Raw genomic sequence first — 21,905 nt, forward strand, 5'->3', positions numbered from 1 at the left:
TCCCACCGGGTCCTGCCACGTAACTGGCTGCACCCACGGAGGGTACGGTACAAAAGTCCAATAGTCCTCAGTAATCGCAACAGTGGAGGAGGCGAGAATCAGGAAAGCGATCATCATTTTTAGGAACTTTGCTGCTGATCCTCCAGAGGAAGGGTCGCGTAGTCCGTATCCTGGTTCTCTGTCAGCTCCTGAAGTATGCAGGGTGAGGGAGGGCGTGCTGTAGAAAGGACGCGACGTATGTTCTTTGTGGGTATCCAGATCAGGCGGTCCTCAGTTTCTGGAAAGACACAAGCATACCCTCGGCCCCATGTTAATAAGGGATCTGGCCCTCGCCACTGTCGCATGAGAGGGTCCTTCCATTTTACTCTTTCGGGGTGTTCTTTAGTGTCCCTGCCACCCCATTTTTCAGCGGGGGTGAGACCTTTGTCATCCATAGTTAAAAAATTAAGGGTATATATAACAGATTGTAATTGTCTATGGGGAGAGGTCAGTTCATCTCCCCCTTTTTGTTTTTCCAAAAAAGCTTTGAGCCAACGATGACGGTTTTCGACAATGGCTTGACCCGTGGGATTGTATGGAATACCCGTAACATGGCGAATAGCAAAAATATTACAGAAAGACCGGAACGCTTTAGAAGTGTATGCGGGACCATTGTCGGTTTTCAATACCTGTGGAATTCCCATAAAGGCAAAAACAAGAAACAAATGATCCATAACATGTTTGGCTGATTCACCAGTGTGAGCCGATGCAAAAGTAAATAATGTACAGGTATCAACAGTAACATGAATAAAAGCCAATCTGCCAAAAGGAGGGTAATGCGTGACGTCCATTTGCCACAGCTTTCTTGGTGCAAGACCACGGGGATTCGTGGCTTCAGAGGCCGTAGGTAATGTAGTAACACAGGAGGTACAAGCTTTCACAATGGCCCGCGCGCTTTCCCGAGAAATGCCAAATTGACGGCGCAACATTCCCGCCTCTTGGTGGAAGTGCCGGTGGGCTTGCGAGGCTGCGGCTGTAGCGTCCAAAGGGAGAAGAGCCGGAGCCAACAGTGGTGCAACAAAAATAATCGCTCTTGGTGCACCAGCAAAACAGCTAATTCCTCCAAATAGTCTTCATCCACCACTCCCGGCAAGACAATCAACCCCTTTTGGGTTAGTCCGCTACGGCCCGGGATGAGTCCCACAGTATCCTTTGGGAGAGGGCCAGCGACCCCCGTGGGGATTCGATGAACCCCCATTTCAGGGGTTATAATCAAGTGTCCCACCACGGGGAGGTCGAGGCCAGCGGAGCTGCTAGTGGCTCGCTGCAATTCGCCAATGGTGGACAGTTGTCGGGAGAAGTCAGAGCCTGTTCCTTCGGAACAGCTGCGCGTTGCAGAGAGATCGCTGCCCCTGTTGTTGTTGGGGCCTGGGGCCGGCCCCTGCGTCCATTTCCCGGCACAGGGCTGCCATTATTTGAGAACATCGAGCGGCATTCAGAAGCCCAGTGGCGTCCTTTTTTGCATTTTGGGCATACTGAGGCTGGTAGCGGTCTGGAAGAGTTCTGTCGTGAGCTACAACCATCCTTCGCAATATGTCCGCTCTTTCCACCGGGAAAGCACACCATGTCTGCCTTAGTTTGTCTTTGCATTGCTGCGGCCATTAGATTAGCATTGCAAGAGGCTGTCCCTACATCCTGACATCGGCGTACCATGTCAGTGATGGACAAGGTCCGTTTGCCCCCAGCTAAGGCACGCTTGCAGTCTTGGTTAGCATTGTCGTAAGCCAGCTGTCTTAATAAAATAACTCCCGCCGCATTATCACTGACGCTGCGCTGGATAGCCATCGTCAGGCGGCTGACAAATTGTTCAAATGGTTCTGACGGTCCTTGTAATATTTTTGTAAAACTGGAGTTTTGTTCTCCTTTCGCCGGGAGCTTTTGCCATGCAGCTTTCCCCGCTACCATTATTTGTTGATATGCTTGCAGAGTGTAAGTTAATTGATTGGCAGTGTCCGCAAAAGGCCCAGTCCCTGTAAGCATCTCGAAAGTGATTTGAACTGGAGGTTGGGCGCGATCATTGCGACGCGCTTGCTCCGCGCACAAATCAAAAAATTCTGCCTTCCAAAGCAAATAGTCTCCGCCATCCAGGACAGTCTTGGCTAAGGTTTGCCAATCATACGGGCAAAGAATTGAGGAAGCAATACTTTCTATGAGTGCCAGCACATAAGGAGCCGTGGGTTCATATGTCGTAGCACCCTGTTTCACTTCTTTTAATAATTTGAAATTCAAGAGTTCGTGGGTACGTATTACCTGACCAGGATTAGCAGGGTCCGGTTGCTCCATCACAGGGAAACCCATCAACAGTTCAATAGGTATCTCCTCTTCCCCTTCCACATCAGCCCCCATCGCTCGCTGCAGAGGTGTTTGTGCTGCTTTCGGGACCCATGAAGGGGGTGGTGGAGGGGGTGGTGCGGACGGAACTGGCTCAGTGAAAGGATTCCACTTTCCTTTCGGCCATAGCTCAGGATTACAGTCTATCAATGCAGATTCAGGCGGGGGAGGCAAAGGGGGGTCCGGACAAATCATAGCTTCGTCCGGGCCGGAGGCCACATCTATCCCCGCCAACTTTTCCTTCAAGGGAATTTTGTGTTCAGGAGTAAGGCAAATCTTTAATACATTCCATAAGGAGAACGCAGCGATAGGAAAAGCCTGGGGTCCTTCTTCTCGTAGTCTGGAACTCATCTGCCTTCCCACTATTTCCCATCGTTGTAAATCCACTATTCCTTCCTTTGGAAACCAAGGGCAGCATTTTTCCACGCATTCCAAAAATTGTTCAATCTGGGCAGTGGTGATAATCAACCCACGCTCCTTTACAATATCCTTAAGTAATTGGATATAATGATTCCGAGAACGGAATTGAATTTGTCCCATTTTCTTCCCTGCTGTAAGCCTGGTGTTTGAAAATGAAAGTAAACTTAAATGCCCTCACCTCTTCCGTTTCTTTGGTGAGTCACTGCGCAGTGATGAGTTGCTTCGTGAGGGTTGCGGTGCTGAGTCTGAGGGTCCAGGCTTCATGTCCCTGTCCCTGTTCGGGCGCCATTTGTTGCCGTCTGCCTCCACGCGTCCAGCGCAGTGGGGAGACGGGCACTCGCAATGGAAGAACGCAGGCCAGGCGAGTCTCAAGGTGGACAAGGAGACTGTTTATTCAGCACACTGTGGAGGATTTTATACAGTGAGGAGCCTCAAGGGAGTCAGGGGACAGGCGGATGACTGCAAGTTTCTCAGCAAGGCTGAGCTTATCAGCAAGGCTGAACTTATCAGCAAGATTGAGCTCATCAGCAAGACTGAGCTCATCACCAAGGCTAAGGTTATCAGCAAGGCTGAGCTCATGCCTAGATCTGCGCGTTCCCATTCTCAGAACAGCGTCAAGTTATTCATCTAGCAGTCTGACTTCCTTCATTGCTCCTTGTAAGTCTTCCTGTGAGCACAGATGGCCAGGTGGGCTGGCTTACTACCTAGGCCCAGATGTTAGGTCTGCCACAATTACAAGCTAACCAGATTAGACAGAATCCATGTCCCCCGTGGGGCTCACATCTCAATCCCCATTTTACAGATGAGTGAACTGCTGCACGGAGAAGTTAAGCAAGCCTGCCCAAGGTCACACAGCAGGCATGCGGTGGAACCGAGATCAGCATCCATGCCCATTTGAATCCCAGGCCCGCGCTCTACCAACTAGGCACAGCTGTTTCTTCTGACATGTCCTGTTTGCAAATCTGTTGAAGCGCTGTTAATACTGACCATATAAACTGTACTCTTGAAGTAAACGTTGTCCACTTTCTCATCTTTCCATTCTCCCTCTCCTGTATGTAATTTATTCAGTGTCTACCTCCCCCATTAGATCATAATCTCCTGGAGAGCAGGAACAATGCAATTATATCTCTTTTCAACTCTCCTGAGAGCTTATTACAGTTCTTTGCACCCACGATATCGTCAACAAATACCATTGGTAATAATGAGGGTAATCAGTATGGTCTTTATTAAGTGTGTACTTTGTGTCAAGCACTGTTCTAAGTCCTGGAGTAGATAATAATAATGACATTTATTAAGTGCTTACTATGTGCAAAGCACTGTTCTAGATGCAAGAAAATCAGGGTGGATGCAGTCTCTGTCACACATGGGGCTCACAGTCCCAATTCCCATTTTACAGATGAGGTAACTTAGGCACAGGGAAACCAAGTGACTTGTCCAAGGTCACATGGCAGGTATGTAGAGGAATGGGGATTAGAACCCTCGATCTCTGACTCCCAAGCCCGTGGTCTGGATGGATGGATGGACGGATGGATGGATGGAAAGATGAATAGTTGGAAGGATGAATGGAAGGATGGAAGGAAAGGTGGATTGATGAGAGAGAATAAATTTCACAAAGCAAATGGAGCTGCAGTCATCATTTCTTCCCTTCTCCCACACAACCTCCAATTTTCCAAATTTCATTCCCACCCCGAGTCATGCTAAAGAGTGTAACATTACATTTGCATAGTCAATACTAGTAATGATATCATTATTGTATTTATTAAGAGGTTGAGTGCCTAAAACGTTCTCCTTGCTGGAGTAGAAACAGAAAATTCATTCATTCAATCATATTTTTGAGCACTTACTGTGTGCAGAGCACTGTAAGAAGTACCTGGAAAGTACAATTCCACAAGATAAAGGGACAGTCCCTACCCATCAAAGGGCTCACAGTCTAGAAGGGGCAGGCAGACAGCAAAACAGAACAAGTAGACTGGTGGCAATACCATCAAAATAAATAGAATTATAGATATATAAACATCATTAATAAAATAGAGTAATAAATATGTACAAATATACACAAGTGCTGTGGGGAGGGGAAGGGGGTAAGGCAATGGAAAGGAGTGGGGGCGATGGGGAAGGGAGGAGGAGGAGAGGATAAGGGGGGGCTCAGTCTGAGCAGGCCTCCTGGAGGAGATGAGCTCTCAATAAGGCTTTGAAGGGAGGAAGTTTGACAGATGTGTGGAGGGAGGCCATTCCAGGCCAGAGTAGGACGCGGGCCAGGGGTCGACGGTGGGACAGGCGAGAACGAGGTACATTGAGGAGTTGAGTGGCAGAGCAGCAGAGTGTGTTCGCTGGGCTGTAGAAGGAGAGAAGGCAGGTGAGGTGGGTGGAGGAGAGAAATGGAGAGCTTTGAAGCCAATAGTGAGGAGTTTTTGCCTCTTGCGAAGGTTGATAGGCAACCACTGGAGATTTTTGAGGAGGGGAGTGACATGCCCAGAGCGTTTCTGTAAAAAGATAATCTGGGCAGCAGAGTGAATTTTAGACTGAAGCAGGGAGAAATAGGAGGATGGGAGATCAGAAAGGAGGCTGTTGCACTAAGCCAGTCAGGATAGGATGAGGGATTGTACGAACAAGGTATCTGCTTGGATGGAGAGGAAAGGGCAGATCTTGGCGATATTGTGGAGGTGAGACCGGCAGGTTTTGGTGACAGATTCGATATGTGGGGTGAATGAAAGAGCGGAGTCAAGGATGACACCAAGGTTCCGGGCTTGTGAGACGGGAAAGAAGTTAGTGCTGTCCACAGTGACGGGAAAATCAGGAAGAGGACAGGGTTTGGGAGGGAAGATAAGGAGCTCAATCTTGGACATGTAGAGTTTCAGATGGCGGGTAGATATCCATTTGAAAATGTCTTGAAGGCAGGAGGAGTTACGAGCTTGGAGGGAGGGAGAGAGAACATTGGAGGAGATATAGAATTGAGCATCATCAGCGTTGAGATGATATTTGAAGCCATGGAAGAGAATGAGCTCACCAAGGGACTACGTATAGTAGGAAAAATCAATTCAGACACAGTTCCCACAGGGCTTCAGAGTGTAAGAGGAAGAGAGATCCTAGGGATTTTGACTCACTGCCCCGAGGTCACAAAGCAAGTCAGTAGTATAGCTAGCATCAGAAATCGTGTTAATCAATCAATGATATTTATTGAGCACTTACTCTGGGTCCAGCACTGTGCTAAGCTAAGCAATGTTCAATATAACAGAGTTGATGGATACATTCCCTGTCCACAGTAAGGGTACAGTCTAGAGCGATTCCCATTTCTTTAGACCATGATAAAAACCGTTTTAAAAATTATTGTATTTGTAAAAGCACTTGCTTTGTGCCAAGCACTGTTCTATGCACTGAGGTAAAGACAAGGTAACCGAGTTGTCCCACCTGAGATTCACAGTATTAATTTCCATTTTACAGATGAGGTAACTGAGGCATGGAGAAGTTAAATGGCTCGCCCAAGATCACACAGAAGACAAGTGGCAGAGCAGGGATTAGTACCACCCCCAAACTGGATTTACTGTATTAAGCACCTGGGCGATTCAGTTTAACAGAGTTGTTAAACACATTCCCTGCATGCAATGAGCTTATAGTCTAGAGGGACTCCCCTACCTTTAGGCCTTGATGCCTCCCCAAAACTGGATTGTTAGTCATACTTCAGTCTTAGCCTCCATCCCGGACTTAGACAATTTATCAACGTCCAGCATTTTCTGTGAACCCTGTAGGACAGCTAAGCATCTGGCCAGTCCAAGGGCAATTCCTTAGTTAAGTGGTGCTGTGGGATTGATTGCACAGGAAGGAGACATGTTGTCCCATAGCGGAGGCTGGGTGAGGGACCCTTTTAGTATTCTGCCCATGGGGGCCTTCATGTCCAGGTTCCTCAGGCTGTAGATGAGTGGGTTCAGGGCGGCGGGCACCACCGTTTAGAACATGTACACGGGTCCATGATCAAGGAGGAATCTGAGGGCGGCTGAATGTGGACAAATACACACGCAGAGAGGAAAATGGTGACGACGGCGAGGTGAGGCAGGCAGATCGAGAAGGCTTTGGCCCAGCTCTCGGCGGCCGGCATCCTCAGTACGGCCGGGAAGATGCACACGTACGAGATAATGATGTGAATGAAGCAGACGACGCCTAACAGTTTCCCGGTGGTGACACACACGTCAACGGCGATGTGGTCCTCGTAGCAGGTGATCTTCAGCAGGGAGAGAACGTCACAAAAAAAACCTGCTGAACGATGTTGGACCCACAGAAGGACAGGGGGAAGGTCGAAGCTGTAAACAAGACTCCAAGCAGGCACCCACTGAGCCATGAAATGGCCACCATCTTCCCACAGGCCTCTCGAGCCATGACGACCTCGTAGCTCAGGGGGAGGCAGATGGCCGCATAGCGGTCGTAGAGTCGTAGGACATGGCTGTAAGGATGAATAGGCCTGAGCTGGCAAACCAGACTACGGAGAAGACCTGGACAGCACAGCCCACCTAGGAATTGGATCTCTTGTCGGTCAGGGAGTTGGGGATGGAGTTGGGGACGGTGACAGAGATGAGGCAGAGGTCGAGGAAGGACAGGTGCCTGAGGAAGAAGTACATGGGGGTGTGGAGGCGCCTGTTGAGGACGGTGACGGCGACGATGAGGAGATTACCCATCAGATCCACCAGATAGACCAGGAGGAACAGCGCAGCATGGACCAGATGCATTCCTTCATTCATTCAATCGTATTTATTGAGCGCTTACTGTGTGCAGAGCACTGTACTAAGCACTTGGGAAGTACAAGTTGGCAACATATACAGACGGTCCCTACACAACAGTGGGCTCACGTCTAGAACGGGGAGACAGAGAACAAAACAAAACATATTAACAAAATAAAATAAGTAGAATAAATATGTACAACTAAAATAGAGTAATAAATACATACAAACATATATACATATAAACAGGTACTGAGGGGCAGGGAAGGAGGGAAGGCGGAGGGGATGGAGAGGGGGAGGAGGGGGAGAGGAAGGAGGGGACTTAGTCTGGGAAGGCCTCCTGGAGGAGGTGAGCTCTCAATAGGGCTTTGAAGGGATGAAGAGAGCTAGCTTGGCGGATGTTCAGAGGGAGGGCATTCCAGGCCAGGGGGATACTACTGAGGCCCTACTGATTGAAGTGCGGAGAGATAGGAGGATGGGAGATCAGAGAGGAGGCTGATGTGCAGAGCACTAAACTAAGCGCTTAGTTTAATGCTGTGCACACAGTAACCGCTTAATTAATACAATTACGACTTATACTATGTACCTGAATGTGAACTCCTGGACTACTGGTTAAGTAAATTGTCCAAACAGAGCTTAGAATAGCGTTTGACATATAGAAAGTGCTTAACAAATGCCATAATAGCAAACACAAAAAAAAGTCCAGGTGTGCCAGGAGATTAGCAAAAGCCTGGCAGGAAATACAGTGTCTCAAGTGGTTTCACTCTGTCTCTGAGTTCCTTGGCTCTCCCTGGACAAGCACCCCAACTAGTAAAAGGTGGGGGCACAGTGATTCAACGATGTCCCGCAACACCTCACAATTGGAGAGGGATCAAATAACCCCCACGCCCTCCACGGCTCGGCTTGTTCTGGCCTCTCATGGAACAGAGAGGATGTGAAAATCAGAGATTTGCTCTTGGGGTTCCAGCGTTCGTAGAAGAGAAGGCAGGTGAGATTGGTCGACTCAATTCCTACCACCCGAGTTAGTGTCCAGTACGTGAGAACTCTATGTGATAGTCTATCAGTTGTCAGGTTGTCAAGAAAAGTGTTGGGTTGGGGTTTAGCGGCTACAGTAGAGAAGCAGTGTGGCCTAGTGGAAAGAGCCCGGCCCTGGGAGCCAGAAGGATCTGGGTTCTAATCCCAGCTCTGACACTTGTTCTAATCCCAGACACTTGTCTGTTTTGTGCCTTGGACAAGTCACTTGGCTTCACAGTGCCTCAGTTACCTCAACTGTAAAATGGGGATTAAGACTGTGAGCCTCAGGTGAGACAGGGACTGTGTCCAACTTGATTAGCTTAAATCTACCACAGCACTTAGTATAGTTCCTGGGAGACAAACAACAAAACAAAACATATTAACAAAATAAAATTAATAGAATAAATATGTACAAATATGTACAAACATATATACATATATACATATATACAGGTGCTGGCACTTACTTACCATGGTAAGTGCATAGTAAATAAGAATCAGCGTGGCTCAATGGAAGGAGCACGGGCTTGGGAGTCAGAAGTCATGGGTTCTAATCCTTACTCTGCCACATGTCTGATGTGTGACCTTGGGCAAGTCACTTAACTTCTCTTAGCCTCAGTTACCTCATCTGTAAAATGGGGATTTAGAGCCCCACGTGGGACAACCTGATCACCTTGTATCCCCCCAGCGCTTAGAGCAGTGTTTTGCACGTAGTAAGCATTTAACAAATTCCATCATCATTATTATTATAGTGGAGAAATCAAAGGCCTGGTAGTCCTGCCTCTGCCCTCTTCATACCTCCTCCTGTACACTGTGAGCTCGCTGTGGGCAGGAAGGTGTCTGTTTTTATATTGTTCTCTCCCAAGTGCTTAGTACAATGCTTTGCACACAGTAAGTGCACAATAAATACGATTGAGTTTAATTGAATTCCTACAGGAAAAAAAATGCATGGTATTTGTTAAGCACTTACCATGCACAAAGCACTGTTCTAAGCGCTGGGGCAGATACAAGATAATCAGGACCCACAAGAGGGTCATAGTCTAAGTAGGAGGGAGAACAGGTATTGAATCCCCATTTTGCAGATGGAGGAACTGAGGTACATAGAAGTAAATGTACTGGCCCAATGTCACACAGTAGGGATGTGGCAGAGCAGGGCTTAGAACCCAGGTCTTCTAACTCAATCAATCATAGTTATTGAGCGCTTTCTATGTACAGAGCACTGTACTAAGCATTTGGGAGAGGACAATATAACGGACACGTCGCTACCCTCACCGTGCTTAGTGGTTTAGAGGCAAGAGCCCTGGCTTGGCAGTCAGAGGACATGCGTACTAATCCCTCCTATGGCACTTATTGTCTTTGTGACCTTGGGCAAGCCATTTAATTTATCTGTGCCTCAGGTCCCTCATCTGTAAAATGGGGATTAAAATTGTGAGCCCTGTTGATCGATCAGCCAGGTCATATAGAGGTAGGATGCTACCCTGCCCCCACATTCATCGCAGATCACCTCTCCCACCATCCATCATCATCATCATCATCAATCATATTTATTGAGCGCTTACTATGTGCAGAGCACTGTACTAAGCGCTTGGGAAGTACAAATTGGCAACATATAGAGACAGTCCCTACCCAACAGTGGGCTCACAGTCTAAAAGGGGGAGACAGAGAACAAAACCAAACATACTAACAAAATAAAATAAATAGAATAGATATGTACAAATAAATTAAATAAATAAATCAATAGAGTAAAAAAATATGTACAAACATATATACATATATACAGGTGCTGTGGGGAAGGGAGGGAGGTAAGATGGGGGGATGAAGAGGGGGACGAGGGGGAGAGGAAGGAAGGGGCTCAGTCTGGGAAGGCCTCCTGGAGGAGGTGAGCTCTCAGCAGGGCCTTGAAGGGAGGAAGAGAGCTAGCTTGGTGGATGGGCAGAGGGAGGGCATTCCAGGCCCGGGGGATGACGTGGGCCGGGGGTCGATGGCGGGACAGGCGAGAGCGAGGTACGGTGAGGAGAGCGAGGTACGGTGAGGAAAGAGATGGAACTGAGATCCAGAGAAGTGAGGTGACTTGCCCAAAGTCACACAACAGACAAGAGGTGGAGCCGGGAGTAGAACCCAGGTCCTTGCGACTTCCAGGCCCGGGCTAGTCACTAGGTCGCACTGCTTTCTCTTGCTCAGCTCTCCCTTTTGGGCTGATTCTGGTCCTCACCCGAGGTGCCTGGTAAGGTTGCCACAGCTACCCCATCACAACTCAGAGCGGATATTCCCGGCGCGCTCAGTGGACCAATTGCAACTTTTGGCCCCTGACGCCTCCACTCGATCAATCAGAAAGTGCACAGAGGAGGCCATTACTCCCCAGATCTCGGGTCCTCGAAGGTTCCCAGGTGAGATTTTCTCCTCTTGAGGATGGAACTTTCTCCTCATTACTCTTAACTGGTAACAACTCAAAATAAACTTAGCCCATTCAATTCATTCATTCATTCAATCGTATTTATTGAGTGCTTACTGTGTGCAGAGCACTGTACTAAGAGCTTGGAAAGTACAATTCGGCAACAGATAGAGACAATCCCTACCCAACAACGGGCTCACAGTCTATAAAGGAGAGACAGAAAACAATCAAAACAAGTAGATAGGCATCAATAGCATCTTAATAGATAAATAGAATTATAGATATATTCACATCATTGATTAAATCAATAGAATAATAAATATGCAAAAATATATACAAGTGCCGTGGGGCAGGGAAGGAGGTAGAGCAGAGAGAGGGAGTCCGGGCGCTGGGAAGGGGAGAAGAAGCAGAGGAAAAGGGAAGTTCAGTCCAGGAAGGCCTCCTGGAGGAGGTGAGCTCTCAGTAGGGCTTTGAAGGGATGAAGTGTGCTAGTTTGGCGGATCAATCAATCAATCAATCAATCAATTATATTTATTGAGCGCTTACTGTGTGCAGAGCACTGTATTAAGCGCTTGGGAAGTACAAGTTGGCAACATATAGAGACAGTCCCTACCCAACAGTGGGCTCACAGTCCAAAAGGGGGAGGCAGAGAACAAAACCAAACATACTAACAAAATAAAATAAATAGAATAGATATGTACAAGTAAAATAAATGAATAAATAAATAGAGTAATAAATATGTACAAACATATATACATATATACAGGTGCTGTGGGGAAGGGAAGGAGGTAAGATGGGGGGATGGAGAGGGGGACGAGGGGGAGAGGAAGGAAGAGGCTCAGTCTGGGAAGGCCTCCTGGAAGAGGTGAGCTCTCAGTAGGGCCTTGAAGGGAGGAAGAGAACTAGCTTGGCGGATGGGCAGAGGGAGGACATTCCAGGCCCGGGGGATGACGTGGGCCGGGGGTCGATGGCGGGACAGGCGAGAACGAGGTACGGTGAAGAGATTAGCGGCAGAGGAGCGGAGGGTGCGGGCTGGGCTGTAGAAGGAGAGAAGGGAGGTGAGGTAGGAGGGGGCGAGGTGATGGAGAGCCTTGAAGCCCAGGGTGAGGAGTTTCTGCCTGATGCGCAGATTGACTGGTAGCCACTGGAGGTTTTTGAGGAGGGGAGTAACCTGCCCAGAGTGTTTCTGGACCAAGACAATCCGGCAGCAGCATGAACTATGGATTGAAGTGGGGGGAGACATGAGGATGGGAGATCAGAGAGAAGGCTGATACAGTAGTCCAGACGGGATAGGATGAGAGCTTGAACGAGCAGGGTAGTAGTTTGGATGGAGACCAAAGGGCGGATCTTGGTAATGTTGCGGAGCTGAGACCGGCAGGTTTTGGTGATGGCTTGGATGTGAGGGGTGAATGAGAGAGCGGAGTCGAGGATGAAACCAAGGTTGCGGGCTTGTGAGACGGGAAGGATGGTAGTGCCATCAACAGAGATGGGAAGGTCAGGGAGAGGGCAGGGTTTGGGGGGGAAGACAAGGGGTTCAGTCTTGGACATGTTGAGTTTTAGGTGGCGGGCAGACATCCAGATGGAGATGTCCTGAAGGCAGGAGGAGATGCGAGCCTGGAGAGAGGGGGGAAGAGAGCAGGGGCAGAGATGTAGATCTGGGTGTCATCAGCGTAGAGATGATAGTTGAAGCCGTGGGAGCGAATGAGGTCACCAAGGGAGTGAGTGTAGATCGAGAACAGAAGGGGACCAAGCACTGAACCTTGGGGAACCCCCACAGTAAGGGGATGGGAGGGGGAGGAGGAGCCTGCAAAAGAGACTGAGAATGAACCACCAGAGAGCTAGGAATAGAACCAGGAGAGGACGGAGTCTGTGAAGCCAAGGTCGGGTAGCGTGTTGAGGAGAAGGGGGTGGTCCATAGTGTCGAAGGCAGCTGAGAGGTTGACGAGGATTAGGATAGAGTATGAGCCGTTGGATTTGGCAAGCAGGAGGTCATTGGTGACCTTTGAGAGGGCAGTTTCCGTGGAATGTAGGGGACGGAAGCCAGACTGGAGGGGGTCGAGGAGAGAGTTGGTGTTGAGGAATTCGAGGCAGTGCATGTAGACAACTCGTTCAAGGAGTTTGGAAAGGAATGTTAGGAGGAATATGGGGCGATAACTAGAAGGTGAGGTGGGGTCAAGAGAGGTTTTTTTTAGGATGGGAGAGACATGGGCATGTTTGAAGGCAGAGGGGAAGGAACCAGTGGAGAGTGAGCGGTTGAAGATGGAAGTTAAGGAGGGGAGAAGGGATGGAACGAGAGATTTCATGAGACGAGAAGGAATGGGGTCAGAAGCACAGGTGGCCAGAGTAGCACTGGAGAGGAGGGAGGAGAGCTCCTCTGAGGATACTGCTGGGAAGGATGGGAGAGTGTTGAGAGCCGGAGGGTTTGAGAAAGGGGGGGAGTGACTTTGGGGAGGTCGGACATGATGGATTTAATTTTGTTAATGAAGTAGGAGGCCAGATCGTTGGGGTTAAGGGAAGGAGGGGGAGGAACCGGGGGCCTGAGAAGGGAGTGTGTTCCTGAGATGCGGATGTGAGGAGGGAGGGCGTTCCAGGCCAGAGGTAGGACTTGGGCCAGGGGTCGACAGTGGGACAGAGTGAGGAGGTTAGCAGCTCGAGGCTGGACTCTGACTTAATTGGTCTCGTTGTTGACTTCCTTCTCCCTCTCCTTCCCCAAGGGCCTGGATCATGACTTGAAGAAAAATAAGATGTTGACCGGCAAAAAGGTTCGGGAGAAGGGTTGAGCTTTCCCCAGCAGACTGCGAACAAAGCTGTGTTTAGGATCATTTTTTTTTTAAGGAGCCCGGACCCAGTTGTCAGAGGACCTGGGTTACAGATGTGCAAGTGTAAATACGTTCAGAAGTGTTAGAATTGGCCAATGACTTTAAATCTGCCCTGGAATTTGCTCTCTTTATTCACCCCCTCTAATCCTGCCTATCTTTAGTAGTAGGAGCTTGCAATCTAATCAGTACAACAGAATTAGCAGGCATATTCCTTGTCCACAGTGAGATGACAGTTTAGTAAAGCCAACTCCACCACTTGTTTGCTTTGTGACCTTGGGCAAGTCACTTAACTATTCTGTGGCTCAGTTTCCTCATCTGTAAAATGGGAATTAAGCCTGGGAACCCTGTGTGGAACAGGGACTGTGTCCAACCTGATTACCTTCTATCTACCCCAGCGCCTAGAACAATGCCTGGCACGTAGTAAGCGCTTAACAAATAACATATTAATAACAAAGCCCCTACTACAGTGTAGTGGTAGGACCTTGCAATAGAATCATTAAAAAACAAAAACGTTTTACAAATGATTGAAGCTAGAGAAAGAACAAAGGTACTGTAGGAAGCATTGCAAGTACTGGTAATATTTATTAAGTGCCTACTTGGTGTGGAACACTGTCCTAGGTGCTTGGGAAGAACAGAGAAAAGAAGGGAACTTACACTGTGTTGAGGGAGACTAACAATGAAATATTTACAACTAAGTGGTTAAAATAAATAACCTAATAAGCAGATGTACAAGTGTAAAGAAGTTCAGAAGTGCTAGAATTGGCCAGTGACTTTATCTTTGCCCTAGAATTTTCTCCCTTTATTCACCCCCTCCCTCAGTCCCAAAGCATCTATGTACATATCCATAATTTATTTATTTATATAAATGTCTGTTTCCCCCATCTGGATTGTTAGCTCGTTGCAGAAAAGGAACGTGTCTACTTACTCTGTTACATTGATTTATTGTACTCTCCCAATCCCTTAGTATAATGCTTTGCATACAGTGAATGTTCAATAAATGCAACTATTTATTGATCGATACTGAGAAGCGGCATGTCCTAGTGAATAGGACACGGCCCTGCGAGTCAGAAGGACCTGGATTCTAATCCCAGCTCTGCCACTTCTCTGTTGTCTGACCTCAAACAAGTCACCTCACTTGTCTGGGCTTCAGTTCCCTCATCTGTAAAATGGGGATTAAGACTGTGAGCCCCTTGTGGGACATGGACTGTGTCCAATCTGATTAGCTTGTACCTAACCCAGCGCTTAGTAGAGTACCTGGCAAATAGTAAGTACTTTACAAGTACCATTTAAAAATATTGCTTTGGGTTCTGGGAAATTGATTGAGAAAGATTTGAATAAATAATTTGGCATCAGTGACAAAGATAGGAATGAATACATAAGCATCAAAGGAGGCTGTGAAGTCGGCCTGGAAGTCGGGAAGAGATTTGGGAAGACTTCCTGGAGGAGGTGAGACATCAATTACTCAATCAATGATATTTAGTGAGTGCTTCCCATGTGCACAGCACCATACTCAGTGGTTGAGAGAGTCCAGTACGGCAGAATTAGCAAGCATGCTCCCAGACATAGGGGGAAACGGGCTTATGATGAAATTTCCAGAACCAAATGTAAAATTCCCCTTAGGATTCTGTTTGTTCTTTTTCTGAAGCTTCTCGCGGGGGGAAGTAGGTATAAGGGGAGAGAAAAAGGGTGGGATGAGATAATAACAATAATAATAATAATATTTGTTAAGCACTTACTATGTGCCAAGCACTGTTCTAAGTGAAAGCGTAGATGCAAGGTAATCAGGTTGTCCCACTTGGGGCTCACAGTCTTAATCCTCATTTTGAGGCTCAGAGAAGTAAAGTGACTTGCCCAAAGTCACAAAGCTGATAATTGGCAGAGCCGGGATTAGAACCCATTACCAGTGACTCCCAAGCCCGTGCTCTTGCCACTGAACCATGCTGCTTCTTGTGATCTTCAGAAAGACACAACAATCACTGCTCCTGCTCTAGAAACAAATTCCAGGTCGGCATCATTCCTTTCTGCTGCCTTTATCATTATTATTATTATTAATAATAATAATATTTGTTAAGTGTTTACTATATGTCAGGCACTGTACTAAGTGCTGGAGCAGATTCAAGGTAATTGGGTTGGATGCCGCCCCTGTCCCACATAGGGCTCACAGTCTTAATCCCCATTTTACAAATGTGGTACCCGAGGCACAGAGAAGTGAAATGACTTCCTGGGGTAACCCAGCAGACAAGTGCTAGAGCTGGAGTTAGAACCCAGGTCCTTCTGATTCCCAGGCCAGTGCTCTGCCCATTAGGCCATACTGCTTCCCTAAGTATTGAGCAGAGAACAACAGAACAATAGAACAGACACAATAGGTGAGAATGTCAGATTACCAATGTGTCAGGCCTAAAACTGTCCTCTCCTGAATGCTTAGTACAGAGATCTGCACACAGTAAGTGCTCAATATTTACCACTGATTAATTGAATGTACCATTGAATTTACTTACATATGTAAATGCTGAGGATGGATGAAAGGTCATAGGTGCTAAGACTGGCTATCGTTTTGATCCAGTGAGGATGATTATAAATTAATTGGTTAAGGCTTTCTGGAAAAGGTGGGCTTTTAGGAGGAGTTTGAAGATGGGGAGGACTGTGGTCTAGATTACTTTAAGGGGAAGAAAACTCTGGGCCAGGAGACCTGCAGGAGAGAGGATTCGGAGGGAAGAAAGACGAGAGCAAAATACAGTTGACAGGTGATCTCAGGGTAAGGAAAGAATGAGAACCGAGAAGTAGTGGGTGAAGACAGCCTATAGGAAAGATCAATTGATCAATCAATCAATCGAAGCTATGTGGCCTAGTGGAAAGAGCCTGGGCCTGGAAGTCAGAGGACCTGGGTTCTCATCCTGGCTCTGCCACTGATCTGCTGTGTGACCTTGGTTGAGTCACTTCACTTCTCTTTGCCTCAGTTCCTCATCTGCAAAACAGGGATTAGGATGGTGAGCCCTACGTAGGACATGGACTTTGTCCACCCTGATTAGCTTGTGCCTACCCCAGCGCTTAGTATATAGTGCCTGGTGCATAGTAAGCCCTTAAAAACTACCCTATACATAAAAAAGTAAAGAACATTTGGGAGGGAAAAGTGAAGAACGGGGTTTTTCCCCCCTCCTTCAAACCTCCAAGAGACCTTTCCTGACTAGGCCCGCATTTCCTCTACTTCCACTCCCTTCTGTGTCGCCCGTGCACTTGGATTTGCTCCCTTTATTCACTCCTCTTTCATCATCAATCGTATTTATTGAGCGCTTACTATGTGCAGAGCACTGTACTAAGCGCTTGGGAAGTACAAATTGGCAACATACTGAGACAGTCGCTACCCAACAGTGGGCTCACAGTCTAAAAGGGGGAGACAGAGAACAAAACCAAACATACTAACAAAATAAAATAGAATAGATATGTACTAGTAAAATAAATAAATAGAGTAATAAATATGTACAAACATATATACATATATACAGGTGCTGTGGGGAAGGGAAGGAGGTAAAATGGGGGGATGGAGAGGGGGACGAGGGGGAGAGGAAGGAAGGGGCTCAGTCTGGGAAGGCCTCCTGGAGGAGGTGAGCTCTCAGCAGGGCCTTGAAGGGAGGAAGAGAGCTAGCTTGGCGGATGGGCAGAGGGAGGGCATTCCAGGCCCGGGGGATGACGTGGGCCGGGGGTCGATGGCGGGACAGGCGAGAACGAGGTACAGTGAGGAGATTAGTGGCGGAAGAGCGGAGGGTGCGGGCTGGGCTGTAGAAGGAGAGAAGGGAGGTGAGGTAGAAGGGGGCGAGGTGATGGAGAGCCTTGAAGCCCAGGGTGAGGAGTTTCTGCCTGATGCGCAGATTGATTGGTAGCCACTGGAGATTTTTGAGGAGGGGAGTAATATGCCCAGAGCGTTTCTGGACAAAGATAATCCGGGCAGCAGCATGAAGTATGGATTGAAATGGAGAGAGACACGAGGATGGGAGATCAGAGAGAAGGCTGATGCAGTAGTCCAGACGGGATAGGATGAGAGCTTGAATGAGCAGGGTAGCCGTATGGATGGAGAGGAATGGGCGGATCTTGGCAATGTTGTGGAGCTGAGACCGGCAGGTTTTGGTGACGGCTTGGATGTGAGGGGTTCATCACGACAGCACTTACGTTCATCTTTTTTTGGGCAGTGAATGTGTCTATTTATTGTTATATTGTACACTTCCATGTGCTTAGTACAGAGCTTTTCACACAGTAAGCGCTCAATAAATGCAATACAATGAATCGATGAATATCCATAATTTATTTATAATAATAACAATAATTCTGGTATTTGTTAAGCACTTACTTTGTGCTAAGCTCTAAGCCCTGGGGTAGGTACAAGATAAGAAGGTTGTCCCACTTGGGACTCATGGTCTTTATCCCCATTTTATAAATGAGGTAACTAAAGCCCAGAGATGTTCAGTGACTTTCCCAAGGTCACACAGCAGACAGGTAGAGGAGACGGGTTTAGAACCCACATCCCCTGACTCCCAAAACTGGGATCTTGCCACTAAGCCATGCTGTTTAATGTCTTTCACCCCTTCTAGACTGTAAGCTCACAGTGGACAGGGAATGTGTCTACCAACTTTATTATATTGTACTCTCCCAAATGCTTAGTACAGTGCTCTGTACAGAATAAGTGCTTTATAAGTACGACTGATTGATCGAATGACTTTTAACCTATCCTGGAGAGGGTCAAAGAGTCAATTGATAACTTCATTTGGGACTGTGAGGAGAGGTAGACTAGCTTCCCCAGGCCAATTAAGGAGGAAATGAGCTAAGAAAGAAAGCAGGAGACATTTGGATAAAATCACGATTGCGGTATTTGTTAAACCCTTATTATATATCAAGCCATGTATTAAGTGCCTGGTGGAAAGAACACAGACCTGGGAGTCAGAAGGATCTGGACTCCAATCCAACTTCTCTGCTGTGTGACCTTGGACAAGTCACTTCACTTCTCTGTGCTCAGTTACCTCAGCTGTGAAATTAAGACTGTGAGCTCCATGTAGGACAGGGACTGTGTCCAACCTGATAATCTTGTATCTACGTCAGTGCCTGACACATAGTAAGTGCTTTAGCGAATGGGTAGTTGCAAGTTATTATTATTATTTTTTCATTCATTCAATCATATTTATTGAGCGCTTACTGTGTGCAGAGCACTGTACCAAGAGCTTGGAAAGTACAGTTCAGCAATAAAGGGAGAAAATCCCGGCCCATACCGAGTTCACAATCTAGAAGCGGGGGGGTGGGGTGGGGAGACAGACAGTAAAACAAGTCTTGTTAAGCACTTACTATGTACCACTCACTGTACCAAGCACTGGGGTAGATACAAGATCACCAGATGCCACATAGGACACACAGTCTAAGGAGGAGGAAGAATGTAGGGAATCCCCATTTCATAGATGAGGAAGCTGAGACCCAGAAAAGTGAAGTGACTTGCCTAAGGTCACTCAGCGGGTAAATGGTAGAGCCGGGACTGTGAGCCCGCTGTTGTGTAGGGATTGTCTCTATCTGTTGCTGAATTGTACTTTCCAAGTGCTTAGTACAGTACTGTGCACACAGGAAGCGCTCAATAACTACGATTGAATGAATGAATGAACCATGGTCCTCTGACTTCCAACCCCAGACCTGTTCCCGTCCACGAATAGTTTTTTTTTTTCTTTAGGGTGTTTGTTAAGCACTTACCATGTGCCGGGAACTGTACCTAGCTCTGGGGTAGGTTCAAGATAATAAGACTGCACACAGTCTCAATCTCCGTTTTGCAGATGAGGGAACCGAAGTCCAGAAAAGCGAAGCTACTCGCTCGCAGTCACCCAAGAGACGAGCGGGATTAGACCCAGGTCCTTCCTGCCCACGGTCGGATCGAGTAAGTGCACACAGTAAGTGCTCAATAAATGCGATTGAATGAATGAATAAATCGAGTTAATCGCCTGTGAATGGCAGAGGGCAACGGGAACGGGGTGACCGGCTTCCTCCTGAAGGGACTGTCAGACTGGCCGGAGGTGCGATTCGAGGCCTTCGACACCGTCTACTCGGCCACGTTCCTGGGCAACGGTGCCTTTCTCCTCACCCTTCACGCTGACCACCGTCTTCACATGCCCATGTACTTCTTCCTCGCCAAACTTTCATTGCTGGACGTCTTGCGCTTAACGGCCACGGTGCCCAAGATGTTGCAGGACCTCGCCACCAGAGACCGGCGATCTCATTGGCCAGGTGCACCTTTCAGCTCTATTTCCTGGTGGCCCCGGAGCGGATGGATGTCTTCCTCCTGGAAGTCACGGCCTCTGAGCATCGCTTGGCCATCCTCTGCCCTCTCTGCTACAGTGTTCTTATGGACGGGGATGTGTGCGTCGCGCTGGCAGCAGGGGCCTGGCCGGACCGCTTCGTCAACTCACCCCTGCACGTGCCCTTCGCCTTTACGCTGACCGTCTGCCGCTCCAACCAGGTGGACCAGTACTACTGAGACGTCCCTCCGGTGACTGGTCTGTCCCACTCTGGCGGTGGTCGGGATCGGCGCCTTCTCCATCACTTTAGGGTCGTATGTTCTCATCGTAGCCGCCATTTTGAAGAGTCGCTCGGCCGAGGGGAAGCGCCGGGCCTGGTCCACCTGCACCTCCTGCCTGCTGGCCGTTGGCCGCTTCTACGGCCCCGCCATCTTTAGCTACATCCGGCCGTCTTCCGGTCACTCTTCTGGAAGCGACGGGCTCATGGGCATGCTTTATGGCGTTCTCAACCCCCTCGTCGATAGCCTGAGGAACGAGGAGGTCACGGGAGCTATGAACTGGCCTCCCCCGGGAGCCGGTGCGCTGGACTGAGTGCTTGGTAAAACGCAACAGGAGACAAATTCCCTGTCCACGGGAAGCTTACACTCCTCGGAAGCAGCGTGGCCTAGTGGGAAGCTCATGGAGCTGGGCGTCAGAGGACTTCATTCATTCAGTCAATTTTATTTATTAAGCGCTTTCTTTTCATTCCTTCATCCATTCAATTGTAGTTATTGAGTGCTTACTGTATGCAGAGCATTGTATGCAAAGTACTGTACTAAGCACTTGGGAGAGTACAATATCACAATAAGCAGAACTTTTCCCCACGCACAATGAGCTCGCAGTGGGTTCTGATCCTGGCTCTGCCACCTACATGCTGTGTGACCTTGGGCAAGTCACTTCACGTCTCTAGACAGTGTAGTGCGGCTCTACACTGTAAGCTCGTTGTGGGCAAAGAACGTGTCTGTTTATCGTTACATCGTACTCTCCCAAACACTTAGTTCAGTGTTCTACACACGATAAGCGCTCAATAAATACGACTGAACGAATTAAATGAACTCGCTATGTCTCAGTTCCTTCATCTGCAAAATGGGGGTGCAATACCTGTTCTCCATCCTACTTGTACTGTGAGTCCCATGTGGGACCTGATCATCTTGTGTCTACCCCAGTGTTTAGTACAGTGCTTGGCATATAGTAAGCGCTTTAACAACTACTCTAATCAGTGAAACAGACCAAAAGGGGCTCACAGCTGTTGGACCCAGAATAAACGATTAAACGGCCACTGAATCTATGATTTATTTGAATGTCTGTCTCCCCCTGTTGTCTGTAAGCTTATTGTACTCTTCAAGGTGCTTAGTACAATGCTCTGTAAGGTCAGTGTTCAGTAAATATGACTGCTTGCTTGCTCAACTATCATCTCTACGCTGATGACACCCAGATCTACATCTCTGCCCCTGCTCTCTCCCCCTCCCTCCAGGCTCGCATCACCTCCTGCCTTCAGGATATCTCCATCTGGATGTCTGCCCGCCACCTAAAACTCAACATGTCCATGACTGAACTCCTTGTCTTCCCTCCCAAACCCTGCCTTCTCCCTGACTTTCCCATTTCTGTTGACGGCACTACCATCCTTCCCGTCTCACAAGCCCGCAACCTTGGTGCCATCTTCGACTCCGCTCTCTCATTCATCCCTCACATCCAAGCTGTCACCGAAACCTGCCTGTCTCAGCTCCACAACGTTGCCAAGATCCGCCCTTTCCTCTCCATCCAAACCGCTACCCTGCTCGTTCAAGCTCTCATCCTATCCCGGGTGGACTACTGCATCAGCCTCCTCTCTGATCTTCCATCCTCGTGTCTCTCCCCACTTCAATCCATACTTCATGCCGCT

At 48.1% G+C, this 21,905-nt stretch overlaps 1 pseudogene; it reads left to right on the forward strand.

The window, feature by feature from the left end:
• The first annotated feature begins 19,696 nt into the window (after nucleotides 1-19,696).
• On the forward strand, nucleotides 19,697-20,575 carry LOC119921892 (annotated as a pseudogene).
• Nucleotides 20,576-21,905: the final 1,330 nt, after the last annotated feature.

Source organism: Tachyglossus aculeatus, unplaced genomic scaffold, assembly GCF_015852505.1.
Source record: "Tachyglossus aculeatus isolate mTacAcu1 unplaced genomic scaffold, mTacAcu1.pri SUPER_32, whole genome shotgun sequence".
Taxonomy (NCBI): Eukaryota; Metazoa; Chordata; class Mammalia; order Monotremata; family Tachyglossidae; genus Tachyglossus; species Tachyglossus aculeatus.